The sequence below is a fragment of the Protopterus annectens genome, chromosome 17.part0 (genome assembly GCF_019279795.1).
Source record: "Protopterus annectens isolate FY-2018-M chromosome 17.part0, PAN1.0, whole genome shotgun sequence".
Taxonomy (NCBI): Eukaryota; Metazoa; Chordata; order Ceratodontiformes; family Protopteridae; genus Protopterus; species Protopterus annectens.
The window spans coordinates 17257367-17268472 of NC_056751.1; positions in this window are offsets into that span (position 1 = coordinate 17257367).

The window sequence follows — 11106 nt, forward strand, 5'->3', positions numbered from 1 at the left end:
CAGAGTCAAAAGCTAATAAAACAGGACAAATTCAAATACTACCAGTCTGCCCTAGACTCCTCCCAACACAGCCCCAAACAATTCTGGTCCTCCATAAACTCCATCCTCCACCCAGGTAAAGTCAGTACCCCTCCTCCTAACATCCCTCACTCCTCAGAAAATATTGCTACATCATTCAACACACACAAACCATACTATACTATCACTAGCTAAACAACACAAACCCCCTCCCCTCCAACCCACATCTTCAACTAGTAATCTCCCCACTGCCTTCTCTTTTTCTCCTGTACCTACCTCCAACATAAAAAACTCTTAACTAAACTTAAGCTCACCAAATTAGCAGCAGACAACCTCCCAAGTGAATACCTACAAATCGCAGCTGATGCTCTGACCTACCCAGTATCCATCTTGATTAACCGATCTCTGTCAGAAAGTTACGTTCCCACACTGTGGAAAGTATCACATATAATTCCCCTCCACAAAGGCGGACCCTCCACAGAACTAACAAGTTACCGCCCCATAGCTATTCTCTCTCCACTCTCCAAAATACTAGAGAGATGCATACACTCTCAGGTCTCAGACTACCTCCTTACTAACAACCTCCTTTCCAGTACTCAGCATGGTTTCCGACCAAACCATAGCACCACCACTGCCTTACTCTCCTTTACTAACACTATCCTTCAGCATAAAAACAATGGCTATCTCTCCTCTGCTACTTTCCTAGACCTATCTAAAGCATTTGACATGGTCCCACACAAACAACTTATCTCTGTCCTCAGTAACCTATCCTTCTCACAATCAGTCACCAACTGGTTTCAGAGTTATCTGTCTGATCGTCAACAATCCGTTGTATGGCAGAATGACATATCTCCCCAACTACCTGTCTCCATAGGGGTTCCCCAATGATCCATCCTTGGACCCCTACTCTTCTATGCTTTCACCAATAATCTAGCCTCTACCACCAAACATGGCACACTCATACAATACGCAGATGACTCTACCATCATCTGCTCAGTCCAGTCTGTACCCAAACTGCAAACAGTCACACAGGAAGCCTTTTCCTCTGTTGAAACTTGGTTATCCGATGCCCAATTAATACTCAACCCAAACTAAACTACTCATCTTCCAACCCACCTAACATGCTCAAAACAACTCTCACTTTAACATCACAGCAAAAGACAACACCACAATATACCCAACTGAACACACCAAATTACTAGGAGTGGAAATAGACAATAAACTAAAATTTGACATTCACATATCCATGACCATAAAAAAAGTCCACAAAAAACTAGGAGCGTTATACAGAAATAAGCAACTTCTCACCAAAGCAGCAAAGATTTCAATAACAAATTCCCACCTTATCTCCACCCTACTTTATGCCTCTCCAATATATACCAACCTAAGGCAATTCGATCTAAACAAGATAGAGACCTGCTACAACAAAATTGCCAAATTCGCCATAGGGGCATCCTACCGTAGTCACCACTGTCTCTGACTTGCTGAACTGGGCTGGCTTGAACTCCCTCACCTCCCTCAATGGTATCAACTCTCACTCGCCCACAAACTAGTAAACCATCCACTAAATGTCCCATCCCTCCAGAATCTACTCCAACCCTATCGCACCACCAGATCACTAAGATCCAGCAACAAAAATCACTTGCAGATCACTAAAGCCAATAACTCTGCTGGTGAAGCACTATTCTCTTGCACCATAGCCAAATTATGGAACTCCCTCCCACCCACAATTACCTCCATACCATCATGCACCCACTTCAAAACTTTACTAAAAGTGCACCTAAAAACATGCTGGCTATGCCCTTGCAACTCCCACTCTAATATCACCCACCCCATCCAACCACTACCTTTTTTTCCACTCCACTAACTACCTTGATTATAGCAAACTCAGACGCTCATAAGCCTAGTACTTATTATACAGCAGGAACTTCTTATTGTAACATTTATTAATGTCTGTTATGTACTTCACAGCAGATAAAGATTCTAGTTGTCTACTGATGTACTATGTTTTTCATCTGTAAATATGTTGTAAGTAATTGCTATGTAAATTGTTAATCGCTATGTAATCCAATGTAACTACTGTCTCTTTATTTTAACTGTGGAGGTTTTCTCCCCGGGCCTCCACTGAAAATGGACCTACGTCCAGTCGGACACTCCCGGTCAACAAATATAAATAAATAAACACTCTTCAAGAGAAACCTTGATGAGTGGATGGGAAACATAAAATTTACCTCGGGGATCACTGCAGTGGCTCTACTGGACAGAGGCACAGGGAACTAATGGCTCTGTTGGACAGAGGCACAGGGAACTAATCTAAGTAGGCGGCGATAGCCAACACATTCTGGCTAGGCTTACATATGCCCTTGGGCAGATAGCCTAATACTTACCTATGAACCTATAACATACAAATATACAAACATGCATACACACACACACACACACACACACACACACACACACACACACACACACACACACACACACACACACTCTTTCTCTAACTTGCATCTCTCTGCATCACCCCCTCCCCCCCCCACACACACACACACACACACACACACACACACACACACACACACACACACACACACTCAGTAAGATGGGATTCAAAGATAGCAGCAATTTAAGAAATGGCCATTCATTAACAATACTGCTTTGGTAGTTACTACTGTTGCCATTTATGGTATTTATTGTTATTGTTATTATTATTATTATTACTACTATAAGAAAGCCGCGGTGGTGCATCGATGCACAGCAAGAGGTTCTCCCATTTGATTCTCGGCTGGAGAGCCTTCTGTGTGGAGTCTGCATGTCCTCCCCGTGGTCGAGTGGCGTTCGAAAGACATGCGTGAATGGGCGTGCCTTCTTTGAAGGTTGGGCTGGCACCTCGGCACCATAAAAATCAACTACCAATCATTAGCAGACCGGAGTTCCGCTGTGGTGACCCCTAACTGGGAAAAGCCGAAAGAAAAACCACAATTACTACTATAAATGTCTGTTACTGGAGTGGATGCTTTTATTTCCATCACCATCTGAAATACATTGGAAGTTTAGAAAGAGTCCCAGGAAGGCAGTCACAGCTTTTGCTTACTGTGTTTTCAGGACAGTTCATGTATTGTTGCTGGATGAAAAACGGACTACTGTAAAAAAGAATAAATGACAGTCATTTTGTTAATTGTCACATTTAGTACTTCAGGATGCAGTCTAAATACTCTATAAAATGTGACATAATTATTAACTCCTTATATAGATAAAGGTAAGCAGACTGAAAATCTCCCCTGCACCATTTATGACTTGTGCTCAACATTGCTTTTAAGTTTACTGGAAACTAAGGTTTGTTCTACATTTTCTGGAACCTTGAGGCCAGTAATTGCTGAATAGCAAATGTGTATAATGAATTTCACAAGTTTTCTGGCTCCATAAAAAGACAGTCCAGCTAAATAGTGGAAGAGGGTGACTACAGTCTTCAGTTTAACAAAGTATGACATTTCCAATCTGAAAAGCAAGGAAATTCCATAACATGAAGAAAAGGAGAAAAATGCAGAAACATACACCACTGAATATATAGAAAACCTAGGTCAAAGCAGCAATGGCCTTGACAGACGTTATGCCTGTTCAATAATCACCAACTCCTATTTACTATGCCTAGTTACAAAAACACATTTATCACTAAGCTGCACACCCCCGCCTTAAATAGCAATGCCCTCATTAGCCGCATCATAGCAGACAACTCTGTAAATTAAATAAAGCTCAAAAGGTCAAAGTGATGCCTGCTTGGAGAATGGCCTATATTCATTTAATATACCAGCTTCTAGTGTTGCCCCCAAATCAGACTTTATATATAAAAAGGTTATATTTCCCAATGTAATTAAAGGTCAGTAAGAAAAAAAAAGAAAAATGATCAAAGGGAAACAGTTGGACTTACAAACAACAGTGTATGCAAGGTATGACGGTTCATTACTGTTGCTGTTTCTGATATGGGTTTCCTACTGAATGCAACTCTGATGCAGTTAACTAAAAACCATTATCATTTGCCTCATAACTGGATTTCTTTGTAGCCCAGAGTACAGCTCTCAACTGTTCAGATTTTTGCTGAATGTCCAGACTTTTAGCTCATAATTTTGGTCTTTTCCTCATAAAATTGATGGTTTTCTGGCAAATCACTCAGATGATCTGCGGACTGAAGTCACTAAATAATGACATACACTTGAGTTTCAGACTTCAAATCCTTCAGAAAACGTATGTTACAACAAATGGAAAAAATATGAACTGCACTCACAAGCAATGCTAAAAAAATAAATAAATAACTTGAATATCAGAGAGTGCTTTCACACCAACATAGGGTGCTTCATCAAACCATAAAAACGCAGTTAAAACCAAACAATTACATAGTATCAATGGAAAATTTTCAAAAAATCACATGGTAATTAAATGTCCAATCATAGAAGCAAGATACAAAGTAGCAAATTGAAAGATACATACAAAGTTATTGCTCAATCACTTAGTCAAATTACCAATTTTGAAATCATGTGATAACTCAACGTGATGTTTGAAAAATTTCCATTGATACTATTTGTTTGTTTTTTTATGGTCTGATGAAGTGCCCTATGTTGTTAGCATGAAAGTGCTCACTGATGTTGTTGTGTCTTTTGGCTTTTTCCCTGTTAGGGGTTGCCACAGCGGAACTCCGGTCCGCTAATGATTGGCAGTGGATTTTTACGTGCCGAGTTGCCAGCCCTGACGCACAACCTTCAATGAAGGTACACCCATTCACGCATGTCTCCTCACAGAAGACGCTCTAGCTGAGAATCGAACGGGACAACGTCTTGCTGTGATATTAAAGTTATTTTGTTTTTATCCATGCTTGTGACTGCAGCTTGTATTTTTTTTTGTATTTTCGTAATAGATAATGCAGAATAATTCATCTGCTACGAGGTGCTCTGTATTTTCTTCTGTATGTTAAAACAAACCCTGTTACTTTAGCAACTTTTTAAGTTTATATGAGCAATATTGAAAATATGTCCCTATTTCTGTGTCTTTGTCCCTCCCATTTTGTTGGGCTTTGTTCAGATTTCTTGCATTAAAAGGTTGAGAGGTATGGCCCAGAGTTTTCTTCTTGTGGCATTCTATAGCATTAAAAATGGAAACATTTGAGAACACAGAAAGCAGACAATTCCATAAAGCATAGTAATTAATGAAGTCTGTTAGAATTGTGCTGCACTTCAAAGAAAACATCCCCAGTGAAAATCATTGTCATCATTTTGTAGCAAAATGGGGTAGACATCATATACTTTGGTTGATAAGAACCATGGTATATTGTACAGAATCGGTCTAGCATGAGTGGACAATCCCCTGTGTATTCCCCATGTAGGGGGGGGTGCCCCTACTAATTATATATAGCTACTCTGAGATTGCACAACAGCGAGATAAGGGCAAATTCGCTTACCCACTGTACTGTGATCCCATTCAAAGGACTGCTGGCAGAAACTCCATTTATTTATTTTTATTTATTTATTCATTTTATGTTTGTTTACCGGAAAATCCAAATGGGAACAGAGCCCATTTTCAGTAGAGGCCCAGGAGAAAAAAAGCTCCAAAATGTTTTACAACAATATACATTGTTACAAAAAATGTATGAACAGTAATATATCAAATAACAATGTACAACAATAATATGTCAAACAATAATATGCAACAATAATATAATATACCATACAACATTTACAAGGAAATTAAGAATAACATAAAATTGGTAGAGTTTTACATTGAGAATATACATTGTCAGGCTTAAATGTAGTAACTAATGTTATGCAGCTTAACAAAACATATTGTCTGATATAGCAAAGAGGTTTAGCACTACCTGTTTATTGTACTTGAATTTGGCTTTCAAGTTATAGAGTTATTGTCGATGATCAGAGCTGATAAAATGCTTGTATCACAGTAAACTAGAATTGTTTAGTAGAAAGTTTTATAGGTAATTGATTACAGAGAAATTTAGAGGGGTGAAAGATTTAGTTTACACAATATAAGTAGGGTATGAATTAGGAAGATAGGAGGGGGAGGAAAAATAGGTGAGTGGAAGAAAGGGAGAAAATGGTTTAGTTGGGTGATTTAAGAGGGTGTAGGGATGGGTGGAGTAGAAGGGGGTGGAAGTATGAGAATATGAGGTTTTTATGTAAGATGGGCATGATCATGATGAAATGTAGAGTAGAAAATTTTGAAGATTAGGATTTAGGCAGGGTGTGGCAGGAACACATCCAATTTTTGCTAAGGTGGTCTTTGAGTAATTTCTTGAAGTGGAATAGGTTTACTGTTGGTAAAATATATTGAGAGAGACTGTTCCAGAGTTTGGATTTATAGTTTGAGTAAAGAGAGTCTCCAGTCTTATTATTAGATTTGGAAACATGTAGAAGCAGTTTATTTGTGGAGCAGAGGTCTCAATTAATAGTACAGTGCTTGAGCAATTGTTGGAGGGCTGGTGATATGTCTTGCTGGGAAATGAGTTTGTGGGTGATAGTAAGTTGGGTGAAGGTTAAATGATAGGGTAGTTCTAGCCAGTTTAGTTGTTGTAATGACAAGCAGTGGTGGGTTTGATGGTAGGCATTTGTCCCGCAAACTTGGCTATTTTGTTATAGCAGGCCTCAAGTTTTGATAATTCAGTTTGTTTTTAAATTGGTGAAGATAGGGGAGGCATATAATAAGGTAGGGAGAAGCTGGGTTTTGGCAATTTATTGCCTGGTAGTAGCAGTGAGGAAAGGTTTAATTATATAAAGACAGCCTAGTTTTATATGTGTCTTTTTGATGGCTTGTCCTAGGTGTTTGTGTTATTATCCATTATTACACCTAGTAGTTTAGTCTGGAGCACTGTTGATACAGTAATATTGTCTGATGAGAGTAATTTAAATGATGGAGGGAAGATAAGGGATTTACTGGGATAGAAGAGGTTGAGCTTAGTTTTATTTGGATTAAGTATCAGTTGTGAATCAGATAGCCAAGTTTGTACAGTTAAGACTTGTGTTTTTACTTTGAGTTGTTGTAGAGTAGATGTGGCACAAATGGCCATGGAATCATCAGCGTACTGAACAATTGTAGCAGGATGGGTAGTAGTATGTAGCTTGTTGGTAAAAATAGTGAAGAGAAGGTGACCTAGGATTGAGCCCTGAAGACCCCCATGGAAACAGGTAAAACAGAAGAGAGATCATATTGCTATTTGATACCTTGTTGTCAATCAGTTATGTAGTTGTGAGACCAGGCAAGGGTTGAGTGACTACGTTTGAGAGATGCTATCTTGTTGGGATACGGTGCCAAAAGCTTTGGACAGGTCTAGGAAAATGGAAGATACAATTTTGCTGTCATTTCTACATTGGTTTATAGTGTTTGTAAAATGTGAAAGAGCAGTTGTGGTACTATGGTGGGGGTGGAAACCGTGTTGTGTATCTGTTAAGAGGTTGTTAGTTAACAGGTAGTCCAAAAGCTGTGTATGGATGCATTTTTCTAGAATTTTAGCAAGTGGAGATAAAATTGCTATGGGTCTATAATTAGAGAGCTCAGTAGAGTTGCCTCCTTTGTGCAGTGGGGTGATATATGATATTTTCCAGAGGCATGGGATGTGGTGTTCTGAGACAGTGCAGTTGATCAGAATATACAGTAGATAGAGAAGGAGGTGGCATCTGCTGCTATTTTAAGGAATTAAGAAGGTATATTATCTTTTGCAAGGGAGGTTGGTTTAAGTCTGCTGAGTAGTTTTTTTAGGGTGTTGTTTTGGATGGGCTTAAAGTAGAAGGTATCATTGGTTTTGAGTAGAGTAGGGATAGTCAGTGGGGGGGGGGGTTACAGTGTTTTTTTTAGAAAGTGAAAGTACTGAGGTAGTAAAGAAGTAATTAAATTGTGTAGCTATGCTATCTTGATTACTAGCAACTGATGAGATTGGGGTTAATTGTTGGTCGGGTTAAAGGAGTTTTTTTAGGGTAGACCAGAATTTTTCTGGATTGTTACAGTGCTTTATTTGAATGTCATTGTAGAAGTTTTTCTTGTCCAAAATTTACCTGAGTTTTAGCTTTGTTTCTAAGATTATGGTAGTGTTCAAGGCTGGCTTGGTTTTTTTTTGCTGTGCTGTTGTGCCCAGGCCCTATCCCTTAAAGTAGTTCTACTGAAACAAAGAAAAAACAGTAGGTTGCGACAGAAACAGGAGTAGTTAATGGTAAGGAGAGTGGTGGAAGAGGGAGTCAGGTTTTGAGGGATGCAGTATTGGTAAATATACATTGCCATAAGGAGGAAAGATTTTCTTTATTTATTCATTAATTAATTTATTTATTTTACATTTGTTTACCGGGATGGTCCGACTGGGACAGTGCCCATTTTCAGTGGAGGCCGAGGGAGAAAAGCTCCACTCTAAGCTTACATACAAAATTATCACATCAAGTAATAGAAATTGTAAACAAAATTGACAAAAAATGAGTGTTAACACATTTACAGGATAAAAATTTAAAAGCAAAAATATATACATAGTATCAAATAGAACAAGACTTTAAACACTTGAATATAGACAAATATATAGTTGAACTTATATTTGTGGAGGAACATAACAGTTAGGAAACTAAGCAGGGTAAAGTAATGCATAGTTAGTAATAAAATATTGCAATAAAAGATGTTGCTTTGGAGTTTTTTTTAAGCCTATTGGATTGCTAGAAGTCCTGATCGACATTGGGAGAGTGTTCCACAGTTTAGCAATAGTAAAGGAATAAAGCATCTGGCCAGCAGATAGGTTAGGTTTTTCTGCTGTTAGAAGTATCTGGTTTTCACATCTGAGATGCCTGTTTGGGTGGTAGACAGTAAGAAGGTTGGTAAGGGCAGGGCAGTCAGATGGTTTGAAGATGATTTTGTGGGCTGTGATTAATTGCAGGTATGAAAGATAGCATGGAAGTCTGTGCCAGTCTAGAAGGTACAGAGAAGAGCAATGGTGGGATGAGTATTTTGCATTGGTTGCGAACTTAGCAATTTTATTGCAGCACATCTCAAGTTTTGATTTCAAAGAGGATTAGATGTTGGTAAGGAGGGGAGCACCACATAAGAGAGAGGGTAGAAGAAAGGTGGAGGCAAGGGTTTGTTTAGTTTAGTGGCTGAGGAATTGTTTGTGCCTATAGAGCATGCCAAGTTTTTGGTGTGTTTTTTTTTTATATTGTTGTGTATGTGCTGGTTGAATGTTATAGTTTTCTCTATTCAATACTTCCATGATGGTATTCGACTGCAGAAGGTCAATAAAACCCCAAACGTCAGAAGTCTGATAAAACAAATGAACACAGTAATTAGGACTATCCATAGAGATCCCTGCAATATAACAGAAGTAAACAGGATATATTAGTGTGCAGCTAAATTAATAACTGATAAAGTTCTACCACAGGAACACAGGGTAGTAAGGGAAAGGAAGGGGAGAAATCGAACACCATCATGGAAGTATTGAATAGAGAAAACTATAAAGCAATTAAGAGAAGTGTCACTGTTGGAAGACTATAGAATATGGAACAGATCAACAAAAATACTAAGGAAAAATAGATGTGATACGAACAATGCCCAGTATTAGAACAGACCAGGATCTATCATGCACTATCACAAATAAACTAAACATTTCAGCAGAGGCAGAAAAACTGTGAAGATAAATATTAAGGAAACGTACAAAATAAACAATTTACTGATGACCCAAAAAAGTTCTCTACAGAATTGGGGAAACAAGGTAAAAGGAATTGAAAGACCACCAAAAAAAAAAAGAAGAAATAGATGCATTTTGGAGAAGTATTTATGAAGACCCTGTGGAATATAACAAAGATGCTAAATGGATAAAAGAAGTAAAAGAAAGAAAAGAATAAGAAGTTTAAAGGTACAGGATATGAAATGGGATGAAGTACGAGCCAGAGAGATTGAAACAAAGTTAAGAAAAACATCTAATTGGAGAACCCCAGGCCCTGATGCAGTACCTAACTTTTGGTTAAAAGTATTAACATCTTTGCACGAAGATTTAGCCATGAGTAAGAACTATTTATATGCACACCCCAAACATTCACCAACCTGGCTAACAACAGGTAAAACAATGCTTCTACTTTAGAGTGAACCTGCAAGCTACCCTAAAAATTATAGACCAATAACTTGCCTTCCGGCGATGTATAAACTATATAGTGGAACTGATGCTGACAGAGTTTATAGTCATTTGGAAGAAAGCTCAATTATGGCTGCAGAACAAAAGGGCAATAAAAGGAAGTCATATGGAACAAAGGATCATTTGTTGTTAAATAAAGTCATAGTGGAGAATTGTAAAAAGGGGGAAGAATCTAAGTATGACATGGATTGCCTACAAAAAAGCATTTGATAGTATCCCACATTCATGGATAAAAGAGTGCTTAAAAATGTATAAGACACACCCTACACTGATTGACTACATTACAGTGACCATGAAACAGTGGCAGACCAGCTTGCAATTAAGACATGATAAAGGACAAATTAGTATCCCAGGGATAAAAATCCTAAAGGGGATATTCCAGGGTGACTCTCTGTCACCGTTGCTATTCTGTCTTACCCTTAACCCATTAAGCAGTTTACTTAACAGCTTAGGCCATGGCTATAATTTGGCTCCTAGAAAACAACAAAGTATAAAGACTTCTCATCTTCTCTTTGTCGATGATTTAAAACTGTATAGCTCATCAGATGAGGAACTGAAAGCACACCTGCAGGTTGTCAAAACTTTTTCAGATGATATAAGAATGTAATTTGGTCTTAATAAATGTGCAAAAGCAACCTTTAAAGCAGGAAAACTGCAGCACCAGGAAAACATCAGTTTGGGACAAGAATGTGATATAAAAGATATTGAGCAAGAGGGGATGTATAAATATTTGGGAATTGATGAAGGATCAACAATAAAACATGAACAAATGTGAATAAAACTTAGTAAGGAATATTTCAGAAGACTTAAATTAATCCTGAAAAACAGCACTTACATCTAGGATCAAAATCCAAGCTATAAACCAATTTGCTCTTCCTGTCCTAACTTACAGTTTTGGAGTGACTGAGTAGCCCCAACATGTGTTGGCTAGATTAGAT